Genomic DNA, 24,289 nt, shown 5'->3' with positions numbered 1-24,289 from the left:
TGGAAAGTTTTGGAATTACTATCATTTCTTCCTCAAATGTGTGATAGCATTCACTAGTGAGCTCATCTGGACCTGGTGCTTTCTTTCCAGAAGGTTATTAATTGTTAATTCAATTTTTAAATACAGATATAGGACTACCTAGATAGTAAAGCTCACTTCTAAATGGACTTTCTTTTTCAGCACCATTTTGAAATCACTATATCCCAAGTATGACCAAATGTCACAAATGTTCACTTAGTGGAAGTCAAAATACTGAGTTTTTGTGGAAACCAGTGGCATAAAAAAGTATTACCTCTTAAAATGGATAGGGTCTTATCTAACTTTTCCCTTTCTCTCATTTTTCCTCCTCACTACCCACTTCCCACTATAAGATAACCCTCTGTGTTCCCCCATGGTTAAATTTACTTCTATTTTAAAAGCCAGTTAATTCATAGTGGAAAAAGATTCCACCAACTCAATACAAATATATCCATAAACTTATTCATAGTTTACCATGTGATTCTCATCAAAGCCTCCCCATTTTGAAAATAGCATTCAAGGCCCCATATGCTCTCTGGCCTCAGTTCTCAATATACCTTTTCTCACATCCTACACTTCCACCATATTTCAGAATTCATAGTCTTACTAACAAGCACTGCCCTCCTTGACTTTAAGGATTTTGTGCTTGCTATTTTTTACCTGTAACATTGCATTTGCTTCTTTGCTGCTTGATTATAAAACATTCTTCAGATCTCAGCCTAAATATCATTTCCCACAAGTCTTCCTTATCTACACATTCCACCAATTCCCTTCTAGCTCCTCACATGGTAAAATAAATGTTTCTCTTATATATTTTTTATCAGTATTATATATTAATCTGTAACCTAAAAATACCAAAGTTTCTTTCTTGCTAGCAGTACTTACTATGACTAGCCTATATGTTATTTCCTGATTTATAATCCTCAGCAGCTAACTCAAAGTCTTATATATCACATGTGCTTATTAATCGAACAGAATGTTAAAATGTGATACTTTACCTGATTTCAAAATGCAGTTGAGAATAATGGAGAAGGTAAGACTCTACCACTTTCACAGAGAATTGTTAGTCCATTTATTCAAGAGACTTAATGATTCTGTGGGAAGGTCTTTAGGGTAAATCCTTTGGAGATAGTTGTAATATTTCCCTCCATTTCTTACACTTTTTGTCTGCCTCTTAACTAAAGAATTTGACTTATGCCCTTAAGTGTGGAGAACACAAGAACACTGCCTGATTCATACATGGTAAAATCTGACAATGAGGCTTTCTGGAACTTCTTCTGACAGCAAAGAAAGTGGAGGGAAATAGAGGAAGCATACTGGACTTCCTCCAGTGGCTAAACAAGAATACATCAAAGTGGAAATGACTATTTCTCCTGTGGGCTTGAATAACATTGAGAAGACCTCAGCCAAGAGGTTTGCTTTTCTGAATTAGATGATCCCCCAGAAAGAGTTGTGTGGGCTGTCTCACCAGAGCACTGTCTAAAAGGGGAGTTGTAGGTGTGGAGCTGAGGGAAATCAACTGTGCAGTAGTAGATCTCCAATAGGCACATTTCTGAATACATTATAAAGCCCTTCCTAGAAGTGAGCATTCTCCAGCCAATAAAGAATCACAGACAGCGTTAGATGATGAAGAAAACAAAGCAACAGATCCTGATTTCTAATATTATTATTCAATAAAAGGAACCCAGGACAATCGAGTCTAGGACTAAGACAGTGAATACAAAAAGTGGTCCGAGAACATCTTGTGCTCCCACAAGGTAAGAAAGTGCTGACATGAACAGCTGTAGACCACAACAGCTATGCCCTCATTCCCCCCACCACACATACAATGATGGGGATATGTCAAAGGGACACCAAGAGCCAACTGAAAGAACTCCCAGTGGCCAAAGCTAGAACAATTTGAACAGCAAAAAAATAGTATTAGTTTATAATTCAAAGTTAGAAATATATACCTATGAACTTATAAAGATATACATAAATAATTAAATAGAAAAATAAATGGAGGAGAGTAGATAAATCTCCCATGTAGAATTCCAAATAGTTTGTGGAAGAGGATGTAGCACAACTCCCACTCCTTTTGAGTGGTCTGTACATAGTGACTTTCTTCCAAAAACTGCAAAGGAAGAAAGAAGAGTAACTTTACAGCAGAGAACCCTGAGAAAAGTGCCTCCTCCCGGTGATCAAGGTCAATATCAGCATTGATAAGTAATAGTAATAATATGTGATGTGATGAGAATGGCATTTCACCTCTCTGGATTTCCTCCCCCAATCCTAGTTTAATCATGAGAAAAACATCCAACAAATACCAATTGAGGGATGCTACAAAATAGTTTTCACTAAAATGTGGCATCAAACACAGAAATTCTGAGAAAGTGTTGTAGGTAAGAGGAGCCTCAGGAAATCTACTGCCTGAGTGAAATAAGGTTTCCTGGAATTGGAAAAAGATTTAAGTAGAAACTAAAGAAATGTTAATAAAGTCTGAACTTTAGATAATGATAGTTATAAATATTGGTTTATTGATTATAAAAAGTGTGCCATAGTAGAAACTGGGTATGAGGCATGTGGGAACTTGCTACACTATCTTAGATATTTTTCTGATTATTTAAAACCATTCCAAAATCACACAAAGTTTATTTTCTAAAAAAAGTTTATTATAAAGAAAACAACGCAACACTCTCATTATCTTATCCTTTACCTTTTCTCCCTGTCAGAAAAGGAGAGTACAGAAAATATAGAATGAAAAGGGCCAAGGACACAGTCCATCCTCTTTCTGGCCTGTAGGCTTCTAAGGCTGCAACAGGAGCCGAGAGAGATGAAGAGAAACTTTGAATTCACTGCAAGATTAAAGTGTTCATTTTGAGTGGAATAGAATCTTTTAATATCTGATAATACAAATGTTCGTACCTGAAAAAAGAAACAGAAAAGGCTATCAGACCTTTCTGACATATAATTCAGGGGAAGAAAGAGTTATCCAAAAGAGTGAGTGGATTTGAAAGCTACTTTAGGAGGCAAATAATATTGTTTCTTGTTTTCACTCTGCAAACTCATCTAATTCAATAAACTTGTTAAAATACTTTTTGGGTAAATGAGAATGCAGGTATTTCACAAATACACAAACAGGTATTTCAGCTTCATGTGCTGTTTTTGCATATCATACCTACCTTTCAATTATCCCCAGTATTTGTTTGTGTTCATATATTTGCTTGGGGGCTTGTGTCTGGAAACCACAAAACCTTTACTAGGAGGTTTACTAAGAGAGGTAAGGGATGGGTGAAGGCAGATGGCTGGAAGGTATGGCAAGACATTTCTTTTCAGTTTCTTGGACTGGGTTGATCTACAGAAAGAGAGGGAAGCCTCAAAATAATTGCTGCAATGGTGAGAGCAAATCTCCCTTTCCCAGGGATGATTTGGGCAGCAGGAGTGGTAAGTGGGCAGGAAAAAATAAAAGGGACAATGACTGCAGTTGATAAAGTCCCTTTTCTAGACTTTAAACATAATTAATAGGACTGATTTCTTGCTTAGGCAAATGAGGTCTCAAAGTTATTGCAATTGAGATGTAAAAAGAAATTTGATAACATTCAAACTAAAAACTAGGTAAGGCTAACAGCTCTTGGAGGCACACATATATTATGGTGATCTTTGGTAGTAAGAAGTACAATATTATGCTTATGCATTTTTATGATAAAGGAAATGAGGCTTAGAGAAGTTCAGATTCGCTTAAGGTCATACAGCTAATAAACTACGAAAAGTATGACTGAATCTTGGCAATTTATTCTCTGTATCATACCTGTAAAAGCTAGTATAAGTAGTAGTTAATCTCTAGTTAGAAGAAATTATACATTAGTTGAGCATCCATAGTAGAACGTGCAGTAAGCAAAATGCCAAACTTTCAGCATTCATGGAGATGTTGTTAATCACTGTGGGGGCAGTTGTTCTTTTTCCCCCTGATTTTTAATTTAGCAGATACAAATTAACAAGAGTGGAAAATGTCAGATGGGGTGGCCCCACCGTGCTTGGCCTGTGCCCATTATATGAAGAGTTTGATTTCATGCTCACCAAGCTTGCTATCCAAAGGCTTTTTACAAAAGACCTCCTTTCTTCTTTGGTTAGACCATTTTCTTTACAGATTGATTAAGCTGCTATTAATAGTTACCACCATCCCCTTCATGAGTCACTGAATTCCTTTTGGAACACATCTAGTTCCAGGTGACATAAATTTCAATTTGCATCTTCTCTGCCCAACTTCTCCCACACATGGGAAAATATTGTTTGAGCATATTACTTAAAGTTTCATAGACCTCTGGTTACCTAGGTTTCTTCCCACGCACTTGAAAAGGACCCAGGTAGAGCCAATGAAATCATCTGTGCTCCTTTTCCTACTCATATGTTTTTGTGGCTTTCCTTGACAGCTTTAATAAATGCAAGGTACAAATTCAAGGTCCAGTTTTGGGCTTTAAAAACCAATTTATAATTTTGTAGCATCTGCTTTTTCACAACCTACAGCCATTCAGGAGTAGATTTATTTTCTTAACCATTAGATGATTATGTTTTAGCGGATTAAGGGAATGAGTGGAGACAGTGTTCAAGACCACTAGGGCTTTTACAGAGCGAACAAATTGGCAGCAGTGGGTGAAATGTGTTTGGGAAGAGAAGCAGCATGTACCATGTGCTCACGCCAAATTGCTGGATAATACAGCAGTTGCTGTCTCCTGCAATGCACAGTTATAGCGTATCTTATTTTGTTAAGTAGGATTTTTCCCCCCATGGTGTGATTAATATTCTTCCATTTTAACACAATTGCATGATACGGTGAGCCTCTCTCATGCTGGCCATTACCTCTAGTAATTTCTAAGTAGTATCCACTGCACCACCTCCTACCCCTGTAGATTCAGGATCAGATGGCACAGGAGTCTTATCATTATAAAACTCTGGGATAATCTCATATAAAAAAACAGTATGACTATACTGATGCCCAATTTAGAATAGTTGTCCCGTCAGGTAATCTGAAGGAAGATGAATTATTCGAAATAATGGTGTTGAAAAGAATACATACCACTCCCTTTTCATTTCTTGGTAACCCAAAGTTCATAAACAATCATCATCTGCTGACCTTGATGTTGGAAAGATAGCAATATCAATCAATAACCTATTAATCTGACAGTAACTTGGGTAGTCTCTTTGCTTGCCCTTGATTTCCAATAGGACTTGGGAAGTGGGATCTGAGCGATAACAGCTGTGTAGAAATAACTTGCTTGCTTTGCTTGTGCAGCACAAAACTTGAAGAAAACACCTCTAAAGCTCTTTGAGGAATATAAAATAGGTCTTTTCTTTTGTCCTTCTGGATTTCATATTTTTTCTTCCAAGTGTAAACAAAAGTATAATTTTCTAAGCCTGATGAATTTTCTCTGCTCTCTTTGCTTTGGTCCTGTTCTTTATACCCCAAACAATGACAAGACATGCCATTCTTCTGCCTTTTCTAGTTGTAATCCACACTTACTGTTAAAATATGTCTTTCAAAAATCTCACAATGATGAAGTGAGAGAAAAGTTTAAATTTTTCTTTGATCTAAGGATAAATCCTACACATGTTGCACAAGTCGGAAATGTCTTCAACATGGAACCAGATTCCATGTAACTAAAATAAAGTTCCATGTAACAATGTCTGTATCAGGCCTGATGAATTATGAAACAGCACCTTGTAATCTGCCTTAGAAACTGAAATTGTGTGGGAGGTGGATTAAATGATTCTGGCCCAATTTATTTAATGTATCTCTCTCTTTTAACTTTATCCCATAAAATGGAATAAATTCTGCCTTTTCTAAACCCTCCAAATATCTCAGGTATTTTGAGAGGGTGAAGTGAAACCAGTGAAAAAAATTTGATATACGGTATATGTTTTATTCTACCTTTAATATTTGAACATAGAAGTATATAACATAAACACATTATCTGCTCCTGGTGCTGGGATCACTTTTCTTAGTAGAAGTAACACTCAGATTTTAACTGCAGCTATCACATGAATTCTGTAACTCCCAGTCCTCCCAAATTAACTAGTAGCTCTTAGTTAGAAATTCTTTTTTTTTTTTTTGAGATAGAGTCTCACTCTGTCACCCTGGGGTTGAGCGCTGAGGTATCATAGCTCATAGAAATTTCAAACTCTTGGGCTCAGTGATTCCTCTTGCCTCAGGCACCTGCCACAATCCTCAGCTAGTTGGTTAGTTTTTCTATTGGTAGTAGAAATAGAATGTAGGGCTCATTCTTGCTCAGGCTGGTCTTGAACTCCTGAGCTTAGGCGATCCACTGGCCTTGGCCTCCTAGTGTGCTAGGATTACAGGTGTGAGCCACCATAAGGTAACTGGTGGGACCACACCTATGGTGCATTTTACCAGGGTACATATTAAATCTACTAAGTGTAGAATATAAGTGTCTTAACACAATAACTAAGAAAATGTGGTGAAAGCTATGTTAACCAGTTTGATAAAAGTATTTCAAATTGTATATGAAACCAGCACATTGTACCCCATAATTGCATTAATGTACAGAGCTATGATTTCATATAAAAAAAGGAAAAAAAAGAAATAATTAAGAAAAGCTTTAATGAGCAGAATTATCTCTTCAACTGCATTTTAAAACAGGACATAAAACAAAGAAAGGAAATTGTGTGTTGTGCTTGTTTTGTGTTAAGATTACTAATATTTGCTGGACACAGACAATGTGCCAGGTACTAAATTCTTTACACTATTTAACTCATATGATCCTTTGCAACAACTTACAAATGCAATAATGGCTTGCTACTTTTAAAGTGAAAAAGTTTTGTCCTAGTTAATGCAGCTAATAGGTGCCCAGGATGGGATTTGAACCCAAACATTTCATTCATACCCAGCCCTTTACTGCCTGGCCCTGCCTGTCTTAACCACAGTGTGCTACTGGGTAGTGTCTGTGTCAGTTAGTAGGTGGCATTGAGAGTTGGCTGCTCTTCATTCCACTCCTCTCCCTCTACTGCTTTGATACTATATTTTAGGGTCCTTAAACATAACAAAGTCTGGGGGTTCTTTGCATTTGCTTGTGTCTATATATTAGTGTTCTCCAGAGAAACATAATCAATAGGATGTATATGCACACACACACATATTTGTTTTATGTGCTTAATGTGTGTGTGTGTGTGTATATATATATATATATTATTTATTAAAGATAATTGGCTTATGTCATTATGGAGCTAGGTAACTCCCAGGATTTTCAGGATGAGTCAGCAAGCTGAAGACCCAAGAGGGCACACAGTTTAGTTCTAGATCAAGTGGCAGGCACGAGATCCAGGAGAAGTCATGTGTTTTTTGTTTTTTTTTCTTTAATTAAATCATAGCTGTGTACATTAATGCGATCATGGGGCACCATACACTGGTTTTATAGACCATTTGACATATTTTCATCACATTGCTTAACATAGCCTTCCTGGCATTTTCTTAGTTATGGTGTTAAGACATTTATATTCTACATTTACTAGGTTTCACATGTACCCTTGTAAGATGCACCACAGGTGTAATCCCACCAATCACCCTCCCTCTGCCCATCCTCCCCCCTCCCTACCCTCCCTTTCCCCCTTACCCATATTCTTAGGTTATAACTGAGTTATAAGATGGAGAGTTTACCTCTTTCATGTTTACATGGATGGAGCTGGAACATATTCGTCTTAGTAAATTATCTCAAGAATGGAAGATAATGTATCCAATGTACTCAGCCCTATTCTACATTTACTAGGTTTCACATGTACCCTTGTAAGATGCACCACAGGTGTAATCCCACCAATCACCCTCCCTCTGCCCATCCTCCCCCCTCCCTACCCTCCCTTTCCCCCTTACCCATATTCTTAGGTTATAACTGAGCTATAAGATGGAGAGTTTACCTCTTTCATGTTTACATGGATGGAGCTGGAACATATTCGTCTTATCTCAAGATTATCTTCCATTCTTGAGATAATTTACTAAGACGAATATGTTCCAGCTCCATCCATGTAAACATGAAAGAGGTAAACTCTCCATCTTTCTTTAAGGCTGCATAATATTCCATGGTGTACATATACCACAATTTATTAATCCATTTGTGGATCGATGGGCACTTGGGCTTTTTCCATGACTTGGCAATTATGAATTGGGCTGCAATAAACATTCTGGTACAAATATCTTTGTTATAATGTGATTTTTGGTCTTCTGGGTATATACCTAGTAGAGGAATTATAGGATTGAATGTCAGATCTATTTTTAGATCTCTAAGTGTTCTCCAAACATCTTTCCAAAAGGAATGTATTAATTTGCATTCCCACCAGCAGTGCAAAAGTGTTCCCTTTTCTCCACATCCACGCCAACATCTCTGGTCTTGGGATTTTGTGATATGGGCTAATCTTACTGGAGTTAGATGTTATCTCAAAGTAGTTTTGATTTGCATTTCTCTGATGATTAAGGATGACGAGCATTTTTTCATATGTCTGTATGGTGTGTGCCTGTCTTCTTCAGAGAAGTTTCTCTTCAAGTCCCTTGCCAGCCTGCGATGGGATCACTTGCTCTTTTCTTGCTTATACGTTTGAGTTCTCTGTGGATTCTGCTTATTAAACCTTTGTCAGAGACATAACCTGCAAATATCTTCTTCCATTCTGAGGGCTGTCTGCTTGCTTTACTTACTGTGTTCTTGGCAGAAGGCAAGCAGAGCAGCACGCCTCTCCGGAGCTCAGCTGTGGCGCTGGAGGAGGCTGAGGCGGAGGCGGCGGCAGTGGGCCTGGACCAGCTCCTGGAGGTGGCAGACAAGGCGCTGGGGTGCCCCATGGGCGGGTGTGTGGGTGCCCAGCACGACTCTTCAGACAGCCTCAACGAGAACTCGGAGGGCACCAGAGTTGCTTTAGGTCATAACCAGCCTTTGAAAAAGGAGAAACCAAAATGGAAAAGCCATTGTCCTATGACAGATGGACAACTGCGCAGCAAGAGAAACGAATTTTGGGATACTGCACCAGCATTTGAAGGCCGGAAAGAGATTTGGGATGCCTTGAAGGCTGCTGCGCATGCTTTTGAGAGCAATGATCATGAACTGGCACAAGCAATCATTGATGGTGCAAATATAACATTACCACATGGTGCACTTTCAGAGTGCTATGATGAACTGGGGAACAGATACCAGCTTCCAGTCTATTGCTTAGCACCACCAATCAACATGATAGAGGAAAAGAGTGACATAGAGACTCTGGATATTCCTGTGCCACCACCCAATTCTGGATATGAATCTCAGCTCCGTTTGCACCTTTCTACAGGCAAAGACCTCAAACTTGTGGTTCGTAGCACAGACACAGTATCCACATGAAGAGATGGTTACATGCAGATGTAGGAGTGGAACCAAGTAGTCAGCGGTGGTTTTTCTCTGGCAGACCTCTCACTGACAAAATGAAGTTGGAAGAGCTGAAGATCCCAAATGACTATTTGTACAGGTTATCGTGAGCCAGACTTTAAGGAACCCAACACCAGATGAAAACTGAACTGATCCTATTGGCTGGTTCCCTGATCCTTCTGCTCCTTTTTATTGTGATGTTGTTATTTCCTACTTTATCATGTGAAATTTTAGTTTAGAAGCTTTTTAGTTTGATCAGGTCCCAGTAGTGTATTTTTGAAGCTGCTTCAATTGCCCGGGGGGTCCTCCTCATAAAATATTCGCCCAGCCCGATTTCTACAAGAGTTTTCCCTGTACTTTCTTCTAGTATTTTTTCATGTCTTAAGTTTAAATCTTTAATCCAGTGTGAGCCTATCTTAGTTAATGGTGAAAGGTGTGGGTCCAGTTTCAGTCTTCTACAGGTTGCCAGCCAGTTCAACCAGCACCATTTGTTAAATAGGGAATCTTTTCCCCACTGAATATTTTTTTGTTTTTTGTTTTGGAGACTGAGCCTCAAGCTGTCGCCCTAGGTAGAGTGCTGTGACATCACAGCTCACAGCAACCTCCAACTCCTGAGCTCAAGCGATTCTCTTGCCTCAGCCTCCCAAGTAGCTGGGACAACAGGCGTCTGCCACAACGCCCGGCCATTTTATGGTTGCGGCCATCCTTGTTGTTTGGCGGGCCTGGGCTGGATTCGAACCCACCAGCTCAGGTGTATGTGGCTATCTCCTTGGCTGCTTGAGCTACAGGCGTGGAGCCCCCACTGAATGTTTTTAATTGGCTTGTCAAAGATCAAATAACGGTAAGTAGCTGGGTTCATCTTTTGGTTCTCTATTCGGTTCCATACATCCACCTCTCTGTTTTTGTGCCAGTACCATGCTGTTTTGATCACTATCGATTTATAGTATAGTCTGAGGTCTGGTAGCGTGATCCCTCCTGCTTTGTTTTTATTTCTGAGTAATGTCTTGGCTATTCGAGGAGTATTACCATTTTAATGCAGCCTTCCTTCCTTCCTTTCTTCTTTTCTTTCTTCCTTCAAGACAGTGTCTTGCTCTGTTACCCAGGCTATTGTGCCATGGTATCAGCCTACCTCACATGAACCTTGAACTCCTGGGTTCAAGCAATCCTCCTGTCTCAGCCTCCTTAGAAGCTGGGACTACAGGTGCCCACCACAACACCCAGAATATTCTTCTATTTTTGGTAAAGATCGGCTCTCTCTCTTGCTTAGGCTGGTCTTGAACTCCTCACCTCAAGGGATTCTTCCACCTCAGCTTCCCAGAGTGCTAGGATTACTAGGATTACTCTGGGAGGCTAGGATTATAGGTGTGAGCTACTGTGCTCAGTTAGTTCTTTTCTTGCCATGTGTATACATATTTTTTATGCAGGCATCCTCTGCATAACTTTGATTGTGTTAGAGTTTTCAAAATCTTCAGCCACATTAAGTATAAACTCTCAGGCAGGATTTTAGCCTAACCTTCTGTCCAAACACCCTCCAGTCCTCTAGTGCAGAGGTTCTCAACCTGTGGATTAGGACCCACAGGAACTATAATTAAAGGGCCACAGCATTAGGAAGGTTGAGAACCACTGCTCTAAGAGACATGAATAGAACCTTCTCTAAAGAAGACAGACAAATGGCTAACAAACATGAAAAAATGTTCATCATCCCTATATATTAGAGAAATGCAAATCAAAACCACCCTGAGATACCATCTAATCCCAGCGAGAATGGCCCATATCACAAAATCTCAAAACTGCAGATGCTGGCGTGGATGTGGAGAGAAGGGAACACTTTTACACTGCTGGTGGGACTGCAAACTAGTACAACCTTTCTGGAAGGAAGTATGGAGAAACCTCAAGGCACTCAAGCTAGGCCTCCCATTTGATCCTGTAATCCCATTACTGGGCATCTGCCCAGAAGGAAAAAAAATCCTTTTATCATAAGGACACTTGTACTAGACTGTTTATTGCAGTTCAATTTACAATCGCCAAAATGTGGAAACAGCCTAAATGCCCGCCAACCCAGGAATGGATTAACAAGCTGTGGTATATGTATACCATGGAATACTATTCAGCTATTAAAACAAAATGGAGAAGTCATGTTTTAGTTCAAGTCTGAAGGCAGGAGAAAAGCCAGTGTCTTAGTTCAAAGGCAGTCAGGCAGGAAGAATCCCCTATCCCTCAAGGGAGAGTAAATCATTTTATTCTATTTATTCCCTCAGCTAATTTGATGACGTCCACTTACATTACGGGCAATCTGCTTTGCTGAGTCTACTGATTTAAATGTTAATCTTAACCCAAAATTACCCTCATAGAAACACCCAGAATAATGTGTTACCAAATATCTTGTCACCCCATGGCTCAGTCAAATAGATACATAAAATAAACCATCACAGTTTAATTTGGTACCAGTCTTTCCTTCCTTCTTTACAGTCAGCCCTTTCTTATCCTTTTGTGTTGGAGTGAGAGGCCGTCTCTCACCACCCTATATGAAATAGGTTTCTTCTCCTCCAACCCACTGATGTTATCCCATTCACAGAATCTATCATGTTTTTGTAATTACCGTTATGAATGTGATATGCATTTCTTTGCTTGTTTGTCTAATGCATGCTTTCCTCTTCTCTCCCCTCACTTAAATATTGGCTCCACGAGTATAGAGACCATATAGACTTTGTTTGGGGTATTTAATAAATTTTATTAAATTAATGAAGGCAGACATTCAATAAAATGTCTAAAACATTGGGTTTAGCAAAATTACCATTATCTGTGTGTGTGCATTTGTCTTTTTTGGCAAAGATAGATCATAAAGCATGTTTACTTTTTAGTTACAGGAGGCTGTAGTAACAAATTCCCTGGGAACTGAAAGCTAAGAGGACTATGATTTCTTTCTGAGACTTGCAGTTTTACACAAAAATGTAATGGATTAAAGTCAAGATGGGTAAATTACTTTAAAGAGGTTGCAGTAAAGTGAAGCTCGGTTGTAAGCTCATTGATGCTATCACATTTCTAGAAGACATCATCTATTGTGGATTAAAATGTGCTCCACTCCAATTCGTATGTTGAAGCAATGACCTCCAGTATCTCAGAAAATGCACAGTGAGACTTTATTAGGAGATGAGGCTTTTCAAGAGGTTGGTTAAAATAAGCACATTAGTGTGGAGTCTGATCTAGTCTGACTGGCATCCTTTTAAGAAGAGGAGGTTCAGACACACAGAAGGCCCTAGGGATGCCAGTGCTTGTCGAGGACACGTGTGTGAGTTCACCCAGAGAAGAGAGTCATCTGTAACTTCAGGAGAAACTAAACCTGCCAGCACCTGCCTTATAGACTTCCAGACCTTGAAACTGTGAGAAGATGCATTTCTGTTGTTTAAGTCACCCGACCTGTGATATTTTGTTACATAGTCATAACTAACTAATACAGCATCTAAGAATCAGAGGAATGTTGGACATCATGACAAAAGAGATAAGATAGTCCCTGGGCAAATCTCACCATTGTCCATTTAAGTATTCCTCAGGGAAGGAAAGCCCATGGGAATTGTGTATTTCTCTATCGTTGACACGATTTTCTGTGACGGAGATGACATGAATTCATCAGCCTGTTTTATATCATTCACAAAACAAAGGTCCTTGTGTGGGACAGGATACAGACTTTTCAGGTGGCTCCTGGGTGGATTTCTGAGAGGATTTCTCCTCTCCTAGTGAATGGTTGGAACCTGTGACTTTCTTATAAACAAAATATGGCAAAAGGTCTAGGATATACTATGTACATGATTATCCACATGTAGCACATCACATTATGTGTTTGTTACATAATCTTGCAGTATCTATCATACTGGAGTTTTCTTTTGCCAGTTTTTGGAAAGCAAGCAGCCATTCTGGGAGCAGCAACTTGTTCCAGAGAACAAGGAACTTAGGTGAGCTCCAGCAGCTGTGGGCAACCTCTGACCGACAGCCAGAAATGGATGATTTCAATTAGAGTAGGAATAAAAAAGCCAACACATGTGACATTCAAGGCACTATGATATGATATACTACACACGAAACCAAACTCAATTCCAGATATGGGCACCAATATTATGCCCATTTTAGAGACAAGAAAACTAAATTTGCGTAAGCGGTCGTGGTTGGTAAATGATAGAGCTGGGACTTGGTCTGACTGTGCTGACTTTCACAGGTTAAAATGCCTTTGTTAGGCCAACCAGTCTGATCTTAGTGCATAACTGCATGAATTACTTTCTTCTCTTCCCATTTTTACTTTCCCTGATAGACAGAAAAACTCTTTTAGGACAGGAGTTGTGTTCTGTGATTTTATATTGCCTATAGAGATTAGCATAAGTTTGGACTGTATCGTTTGAAAAACCATACAATGGCATGTGACTGAATATACCTTCCCAACTTTGCCTTCAATGATCTTATGTTGGTCCCCTGAAATTAGCCACAGTAGGAGTATTTTCACTACCGATAGCAAATACTGTACAACAAGGCTTGTCTTACTGTTCTGTTGATTATCTGGACTTACAAAAATGATGGATGACATATTAATTGTGCAGAGAAAACTTAGAAGTGTTTACTAGCACAAAAAAATGGTCACACCATAAATTGTAGTCATAGGTTGATCAGATAGAAGCACAGGCATAATTAGTGAAAGCATTATTTAAGAACACAGTGATACATGGAATTCAACATACAGAGTATTGTATGTATAATATTTATAGATTATGTGCTATCTTTGTATCTGTAAAATTTATAATAAATATATACATATTTATATGCCTTTATACACACATTTATTACTCTTATTACAAGTCACCAGGTTTTTAAATATGTTTTTAAATAAAATGGTTGCAAATAGCATGAACCTTCACACAGTAAATACGGTACATCTGCCGATACTCAGTCTGTTAAATACGGTTATCCTTGAATTGTTGCCTGTGTGTGAAAATTTTAGGTTTGGATTTGATGTTTCTATTGAGGTGGGTATGGAGGGTGCAGGGATAGATTGCTGTGCAAAGCCTTAGTGTCATCACAATGACGGGTGTGCTTTTGGCTTAAAGAGTTTAAGGGAAAGGCCCCTAAAAGTTGACTTTTTGCCTTTCTTTCCCTATATGATTATATGCCTTCCTTTAAAGGCTTGGCCTTTCTACTTGAAGTTATGTATGATTATTATCTTCATTACCAATAGATTTTTCTCATATCACATTTTTGATATATTATTTTCATTTAGAATCTCTAGTGCAAATAAGAAAGGTAAAAAGCATATCAGGAAAAACGGTCATAATGTACAAAGCCATACCCAAGATCTTACCAGGTAGATTGTCAAGGTAAAAGACAACTTTTGTTTAAAAAATTACCTTTTACTTTAAATACTAGGGAAGCTTATACTTGGGGATTAGTAGAAGAATAAATACTTTCACTTCTGCCTTTTATTATTTGGATCATTCCTCCATTAGAATGCAATTATAATAGGTCAGGGATTTTTGCCTACTTCTTTTACTGCTATATCCAAGCACCAAGTCAATTTTTGGTGCATACTAGAAGCTCAATAAATATTTGTTAAATAAATAAATTAGCCCCAGCTGGATGTAAAGTGGAAGTGTAGCTGTGTTACATGTAGATTTGGGGGACATCACAAAGGATATACAGGCTGGTGAATCATTTCAGTGGCCACCTTACAACTTGTTATATTTGTAACAATTGTAAAAGGGTAGAGGTGGGAATTCAATCTCTTTAAATGTAACCTGGGTGCAGACGATATGTTGTATGACACAAAGCACTTGAGTTATTTGGACAACTAGGTAGGTGATATACGTAGTAATCCTGGCATCAAGGGAATAATGAAAGAAGGTAGTTAGCATCAGCTTCATTTTTGTGTGGCGGCTTTGAATATGTCATATTGGTACTAGTTCTGTTTCCATGCCAGCTTTTCAGAAAGATTTATACTGACACAGCATGCGATTGAAGCGGATGATAGTAGCTAATATATAATATCTAAATCTTATAAATACAAAGATAGCACATAATTTATAAATATTAAATGGCATTTTAGAAACATCCAGCAATGTTTGCCCCACGTACCCATTATCTCCTTAATACTGACAAAGACTCTGTGAATTACCAATTCTGATCATTTCATTTTATTGATGAAGCCTTAGGGACTCAGAGGTATTTATATTATTAATAATTATTATTTTTTACTCTAGGACTTTCAAATTCATGATATAGTGCAATAAAAATATGTTAGAAAGGCAGTAAGGTATAGTACAGAACGTAGATGGTCGGGAGAAAACTTTGGTTCAGTTAATCAATCTTGGTCAATTCACAGGCCTCAATATTCTCATCTGTAAAATTAGAATGGGCCTTCAAAATCCTCTGCAGTTTAAAAACATTTCTATAATTCTTGTTTTAATTTTCTCCTTGAGTGGGTCCACCTATTGTTTCTTTCCAACAGAAACTCTTCTTATTCTTTCTTCTCCTCTTTTCTATTTTTTCTCCTTTTGTTTGGCTTTTTTTTATTAATATTAAATCATAGCTGTGTACATTAATGTGATCATGGGGCACCATACACTGGTTTTATAGACCATTTGACACATTTTAATCACACTGGTTAACATAGCCTTCCTGGCATTTTCTTAGTTATTGTGTTAAGACAATTATATTCTACATTTGGTCTCTTATCATGATTGTGTTGTATTAGGGGTCAAATGGGATTGGGGGCTGAAGTGAAAGCCAGATGACATGGCTAATACTTCCTAGGGGAAGGCATATTGCAAAGTAAATTTCTCTTCTTTTAACACTTAAAAGGGTCAAATTAAAAAAAAGAAAGTCAAATTTGTGGCAGTAAGTAAGGGGTAACAGAGCTTATGTTGGATATCTTGAGACTCTCTGTTAACCAAATGTTATTAAGGGAAACTATGTTCTGGTTTCCACTAAACCTACATTTCCTTTCATTCATTCATCCATTTATTGTTTCACTCAGCCCCATGAGGAACATTTCATGAGGCCTGGAGCTAATCGGATAGTGGATCACAGTGAGTGTTACTGCCTTACCTTCAGGGAGCTATGAGTCGAAGGCAGGGGAGGGTGTAAAGACAAACAAACTGAAGATTTACCCACATATTGTATTAAGTACGGTATAAGAAGCATTTACTAGTTATTATGGAGTTAAGAGAAAGCTTACTGAATACAGACTCAAAAAAGTCAGGGAAACCTTTATTTGAGGGAAGGATATTTGAGTTGAATTCTGACAATTTTGAAAAGTATTCTGTTGAAAAATTGGTGATTTCTTTTCCCCCCAGTGACAGCACAACAGAAAGTGAAATGAGAACATGTGTCTCAGGGGATACTCTCACCATCTAAGCTTCACTTACCTCTGTCTGGCCAGGGTGAGGCCACCAGTGACTGTAGAGACAGCATTTACTGTCAGGAGAGCCTACTCGGAATGCCCACAGGAGACAAAGAAAATAACTGCACAGGATTCTAAAGGAGGAGGGACTGCTCTAGGCTATGGTAATGTAGGAAAGCTTGAGGGGAGGGCAGGATCTGAAGAGGATCTTAAGCAGGGAGCAGACCGGCAGAGATTCCAGCTCAAGAAATGAAGAATGAGGAGCCTGTCTGAGATTGTAGAGTACAAGGGAAGGAACCAGTTCCTTATGTGAGGTTGTGACAGAGGAGGACTAGCTTAACTGGAGTGGAAAGGTTTGCTGTAAACAGCTGCACATAATGTTGGGAATGGATGAGTATGGACTGAAAGTCATATTAAGGCATTTGATATTGATGAAAGCACTGGTCCAAGAGTTAAGTGGTTTGAGTTAGAATGTTACCATGGTACTTTTTTACCTTTTGACATCAGTCATGTGGCCTAAGCTCTTTGAAATTCACCTTATTCCTTTTGAAAATAAGGGTAAGATCCTATACCTTATGGGTTTGCTTAAGATAATTAAATAAAAGAATACTCATGTATATATATAGAGTATATATCTATACATAGATATCTATGTATCTATCTGTATAAGAATATACATAAGATACTATATAAGAATATACATGAGTATATCTGTGTATAGATAGATATAGTATATCTCATGTATATATAGTATATACATATATATACATACTATATAAGAATATACTCATATATATAGTATGAATACATATATATACATACTATACATACTATATAACAATATACATGAGTATAGTATACATACTATATATACATGAGTATATATCTATACATAGGTATCTATCTCTATATATATACATGAGTATTCTTTTATTTAATTATCTGAAACAAATCCCCTATAGGATGTTGTACATATCTATACATAAATAGATAGATACATAGATATCTATATATATGTATACACTCACATATATGTAATATACAGCGTGGCCATAAAGTTCATGTGCAACTTAAAATAGACAACTATTTTAAACTGAATTTTAACTAATTTAAATTTAATTATTTGAAATAAACTACCAGGTATAGGATATTGTCCCTATTTTCAAAAGGAATAAAATGAAGTTCGAGGACCTTAGGACACATTACGGCCATAGAGTTCATCTGCAATTTAAAATCGTTGTCTATTTTAAATTGTACATGAACTTTATGGCCGACCTGTATATATGTTACATATATTTTATAATTTGTAAATTATGGAATTCTATGCAAATAAATAGGTGCATGAGTAGCCAAGAAATTTTAAGTACAGAGATATGAAAAAATTAGAGAAAGTAAACTGACAGTGGAATTCAAGGTGGATTCAATGAAGAAGAGATTAAAGACAAGGAAATGGGGGCTGTACAGTAGTCCAATCCGAGGGCCTGTTTTCAGGAATCTTTTATGGCTACACTCAAGCTACACTTGGTCACTGTGTAATATAGCTCAAGGAATCTGTAATGGTGTGTGAAATTCCTCACCACAGACACGCATCCTTTTCACCAAACTAGTGTGGGTAATAGATAGAAGTTTTTAAAATAATGGAACTTGAAAGTGGGAACCTGACAGATATTTTTTTAGCACAGTAAAATTTAGAAACAAGCTGGTGGAGGTAATTTTTCTCTGAGCCAGGTGCATGATTGATTTTTAAAATTTTCACCTGTATTTTAGAATTTTAGAATTTTCACCTGAATACCTGTACCAAGGTATTTTAGAATACCTTCATGCTTCAAGACAAAACCTTCTTCTTCCTGCTGTACTATTTCAAGAAACAAAGAGTTGCTGCCCATCCATGCCTGAGGCAAGACGTGCAGGTGGGGCCTGAGCATGGAAGGGAGGGGAGGGTTTGCTAAACAACAAAGAAACTGGGTAGCACAAAGTGAGCAGATTCAAGTGACAAAGATGCTTCCTTTTCTTCCTCTGTCGCCCTGCGTAGAGTGCTGTGGCACCATAGCTCAGAGCAACCTCAAACTCTTGGGCTCAAGTGGTCCTCTTGTCTCAGTCTCCCCAGTAGCTGGGACTACAGGCGTGTGCCACAATAACCAGATAGTTTTTCTGCTTTAGTACTAACAGGGACTTCCTCTTGCTCAGGCTGGTCTCAGACTCCTGAGCGCAAGCAATCCACCCACCTGGGCCTCCCAGAGTGCTGGGAGTATAGGTAAGCCCCTGCACCTAGCCTGACAAAGATGGTTTCTGATCACAAATTTTAGTATTATGTGCTGCTAAAGGGAGCACAGCTTTCTGCTAGCAAAGATGGTGGCTATGCAGTGTGTCCTGAAAGCATAGGCCACTCTGAAAATGCTCAGAAAGACGTTTCCGGTAGATTGAGAAAGGTACTTCCGAATCCTCATCCACTGTCCGTGGGTTGACTTACACTACTGTTACCTGATGTAGCAATTATTGTTCTGGTTTCCATGGATGTGCTCAGCTGCGTCTTGCCAGCCCCATTCCCACGTCCTGTCACCAGCACATAACTGTGTAGCTCTCCACGTAGAAAGTGAAGGGAGAGCCATGTGAGGAGAAAATGAACTACAAGACTGAGTTCAGGGTTTTTGTGGTTTTACCTACTGACTCTTTTTCATGATACAGAGCTTGGTACAGGAGTTGGTATTCCTGTTTCCTTTCTTTATGTAGTAACCAAAAGCTTTGTATAGGGATTGCAATCAATGGAAGACAGTTGTAGTAGGGGGATAAGGATATATATTTATGTATTTTAAATATTTACATATCATATGTAAGTGTATATATATTTGCATTTCGTTTGTAAATGTATATATATTTACACATATTATTTACACATACATTTACTGAGGACCTGTTTGATGCTTGTAAGCCAGTCATTGAACAGTTACTGAATACCAACCATGATATTCCTAAACACAAGTGGTATTATTTTCTCATATTCATACAATGAGTAAAAGAGAGGCATAGGGAGTGTAAGAATCCAGTCTAAGGTGGGAGAGTTAATAAGAAGGGGAGCTGGACCATTCTTATCCAGAGAAAAATTTGCATACTCTGGAAAATCACAAATCACTAAATCTTTGTTCATTTCTCTGTATCCATTCTAATTCTCCAAGCCGAGAGGATTAGAGTAGTTTTCTGTAAATAAAAATCATATGCAAATTTCCCACTGATTTTGTGCTTTTATCAAGATACAGTGTTTTGGTTGTGAGAAGCAATGTTGTATTTTGGTGCCTTTCAACTTCCCATTTACTTTTCAGTATCCCTAAGAGATCGCTACACCAGCATCAGAGTAATGTCTCACTTCCTAGGACCCTTCAGGAATGGAGATGCCCACATCTCCACAGGTAATCCTTCCTCTCAGCCTTCCCTCAGGAGCACGTATGTGCCAACACCCAGCACTTCCCAGACGGGAAGCGAAATCATATCCTTGTAACTCTAGCTGTTGAGCAGAATTTCATTGTTTTATGTGCCAAGAATACAGAGCTTTTTAGACCTAATTGAATTCAACAGCAGGAAAGTATGACAAGCAATCTTCACAGACAGAAAAAGCTTGGAGAGAGAAGACAAAATGAATGGGACCTACTCCTGACAATCAGAGGAAACAGGTTTTTAGCATTGTGTATGAAGCAGTAATACACATTTGAAGAATGTAGAAAATGGTAAAATATTTAAAACTTACTTTAGTAGTCCTGGTGTAAACTAGAGAAGCAACTTGTCTGTTTATTCATTCATATATTCATTGATTATTTAATTAGTAAATATTTACTGAGTGCGTTCTGTGTATCAGACAAGATTAAGCACTGTATATCAACATACTCCTTAAAAATACCACTTGGCTAAAATATAGGTCTTTTTTTTTTTTTTTAACTAATGAGTGCTGTCTTTTGGAATAATTTGATTCAAATGAACTCTTTTCCATCCCTTTGACAAAACCCTCAAAATATCATTTTATTTCCTTCCATGGCTATGAATAAAACTTAATTTACCACTTGTTGGGCCAACATTTTCAATTGGTAAATGGTTGTGGAATAATATTTCTTAGATATTTTTTATTGCAAGAAGGTAATTATGCTACCTATGTAAGAATTTATAAAGATTGAGCACATATAAGAATAGAATGTTGTTATTAAATGAAACTTACAACAAAATTCTTAGGCATTTATGATTATATATAACCATTATTGGCTTACTTTAAACATCAGTGATAATCAGCATATATGAATAATGATTAGCTGACTTCTTTTGCATAAGCAAATTAAAAGAAGGTGATGGATGGGTTGATTTGCTTTTCTGTAGTAATCACTTTACTATGTATATCAAAACATCAAGCTGTATGCCTTAACCATATACAAATTTTAAAAATGAAAGAAAAAGTTCTCAGGTTAATTAGGTCAGTAATGTGAGAAGTTAAGGTGTGGCATCAAAATGAAAAACTCAGTGGGAGGAAAAGAAGAGAGAAATGAAAAAGATGGGCATTGGGTGGGCAGGAAGCTTTTCTAAATGTATAACTGGAGGTGCCAAGGCCCTGCCCTCCACATCGCATTTTACTCTGTACTCTTCTATTTTGGGGAAACACCAAAGGACTGAGTGAGGACTCCTGGAACTCTTCGGGTAGGTGAGCTGGGGCTAGTGAAACGAAACATTTTAATGGGCTACAGGAAGAAATCATAAGCTGCAACTTTAGGAGAAAAGAGAAGGTCTATTTAGGGACGTTAGGTTTTTATAGGGGAAAAATATATGTCTTTCTCTGGGAGAGGGTTGATGAGATACAGAAAAGAGAAATTAGGCCTGAGATGTAAGAAGTAAAATTGATTAACAGGTTGGGTGTGCTACAGGTATGCTAGGGGTGGTGAAATCTCTGATTCAGAGTTCATCTGAGGCCTATAAAAGCATTTAGTTTCATGCAACAATGTTGAAATGACGTAGAGTGTTTAAAGATTGATAATATATTTATTTGACTTCTTTAAATATAGTATAATGTGGCTTAATCGTAAGATATCTTCCACGTATTAAGTTTCCTATCACGTTCAGAATTAGCTCAGATTCTGCCTCCATGCAGCTTATAGTTGTTAATAGGGTAACAAGTCTTCTCCAAACTCAAATTAACTAAAAATTAATTTTTATCCTACTTTCAATTTATATTTTATTCCTCCCCCGCAGATCATAACACTTTAAGAAATGTTAGCCCTATTATTTTCTAATGAAAAAAAATTGCGGTAAAATATTACTTAATTTTTATAATGTGCTAAAAATTTTCAGTGACTATAGGAACAACTGTAATGAGAACTGTAAGTCAATTTTCAAATGAGTGTTCAGGGATTTTGTTCTTTTTTTTTTTAAGAAGAGGATGGGACTCCTGGGATGAAATGGTTATCAAGAGTATATATTATTAATGTTATTAAAAATCAGTTCATTGTCTGGTATGAAACAAAATACATAAGAAAGCAATATTGGTTTATTTCTGCGGGTTCACAGTCAATGAAAAATGAAAATGAAAAATGATGCGATTTTGTAAGTATATATTGAAGTTCTCTGAAGTGGGGCACAAACTAATTTTTCCCTTAGTTATGTGTATTCTCGACTTCCTACAATTGTTTTGGAGGAGGGATTCTTATTGATTCTTGTACCTACCTACTCAACCAAAACAATAAATCATATTGGAAAGGGAGAGAAGTAAAATAATGTTAATTTTATTTTATTACCTGTGTACATTCTGTATGTAAGAAAATTTATGTATGAGAGGTGGCATTTGTTAAATATAGATACATTTATATATTTTTTTAACATAGCTAATCACTATATTCTTTATCAGGGATAGGATGAAAGGATCTTTTGTCTTTCATGTGGATTTTGGTTTTATAGGAAAGCTTTTTAATAAAGAAAGCACACGTCCAGTGAACTACCAGGATGTGAATTTAGATGTTAGTGATAACTTTGACATTGAAATGAATCTTCTTAGAATATAATCCTCAATTTTGAGTTGCCTATATTTTACAGAAATTTTTTTGACTACATTGCAGAGAAAGGACCCAGTCACCAGTGCATAATGTGTTAAGGGTAAAAAGACTTTCTGAATTTCAATCCTGTCCCGTTAGCTCCATTTCCTATCTGGCTTTAAGTAGGCATGATAACAGTGTTCAACCTCATAAGGTTGTTTGTAAGGCAAATTCAGTGATTTAATAAACATAGACAGGAATACATTGTTTTTAGCCAAAAAAAAAAAAGAGTCTGGCCATTTACAGTAGTAGGTATTTTTGTATGTTCATTTTTGTGTATCTGTCTCCAATATTGTGATCCTTTTATAGTTCTTTGGTGTGATGTTGTCCCAAAACCTTTCATTCTAGTTATTTTTGAGTTTGCCTCATCTTGTAAAACCTGAATATGGCAGATGGTTTACAATGCCATATGAGAACTTTTTTCTAATAATCTTTTCATTAGAGAGTGGCTCTGCTGTGATGGGAATAAATGGTATAGCATTGCTAAGAAATTGATATTGCCTATTCTAGAAGGTTATGAAATTGAACAAACACGGGCCAGAATTATTCTTCACCTTTCCCAAATACAAGGTCAAAATTGAGATCAATAAAGGAAGACTATGTAGTTTTTCCTTTCCTTTTTTCCATCTTATGGCCATCTAGAATTTGTAAGACAAAGTGAAAAAATGTGTACCTGTGGGCATAGTCATGTACAATGCAGAAAATATTCTTTCTCATTCATGCCCAAATACAGACTAAAAGAATTGTGTGGTATATTTAAATAATTCATTAACCTGGTCTCTCATTTATCTAAAAAATTATGTAAATATTGCAACGTTTAGCTTATTTTTAGGCTGGAGTCTCAGCAAATAATTACATTTTAAAAGGTCAAGTCTTGTGACCTATAAATACTAATAATCCTTTTGCAATTGCCATACAAATTTGTTACATATGCTTATAAAATATTTCTCTAAACTACTGAAAATTATCACCTACTGAAAAGTTAAAAAATATCTGTCTGATACTTTTACCAACTGAGAAGCAATACTGCTTCAATACCATGTAGTGTTGAATTGTATATTGAAGTATTTCCTTTCAAATAATACTATCTTTCAGTAGCTGTTAATTATATCTATGTTTTTTTTGTTTGTTTTTTTGTTTTTTTTTTTGTAGAGACAGAGTCTCACTGTACCGCCCTCAGGTAGAGTGCCGTGGTGTCACACGGCTCACAGCAACCTCTAACTCTTGGGCTTAAGCGATTCTCTTTCCTCAGCCTCCCGAGTAGCTGGGACTACAGGCGCCCGCCACAACGCCCGGCTATTTTTTTGTCGCAGTTTGGCCGGGGCTGGGTTTGAACCCGCCACCCTCGGCATATGGGGCCGGCGCCCTACTCACTGAGCCACAGGTGCCGCCCTTTATCTATGATTATCTAACAGGATTATTATGTATTTCTCTTGCTCTCAAGATATCAATGATAAGAAAGAGACCAT

General features: G+C 37.5%; 1 protein-coding gene and 1 pseudogene across 4 annotated transcripts in view; both read left to right on the top strand.

Moving 5' to 3' along the window:
- Positions 1-24,289, top strand: part of INPP4B (inositol polyphosphate-4-phosphatase type II B) — an 881,338-nt gene that overhangs the window by 301,011 nt on the left and 556,038 nt on the right. The window lies entirely within an intron of this gene.
- Positions 8,832-9,534, top strand: LOC128579955 (ubiquitin domain-containing protein 2-like; annotated as a pseudogene).

The sequence above is a fragment of the Nycticebus coucang genome, chromosome 1, assembly GCF_027406575.1.
Source record: "Nycticebus coucang isolate mNycCou1 chromosome 1, mNycCou1.pri, whole genome shotgun sequence".
Lineage (NCBI taxonomy): Eukaryota > Metazoa > Chordata > Mammalia > Primates > Lorisidae > Nycticebus > Nycticebus coucang.
This window is presented reverse-complemented; position numbering and strand designations above follow the sequence as displayed.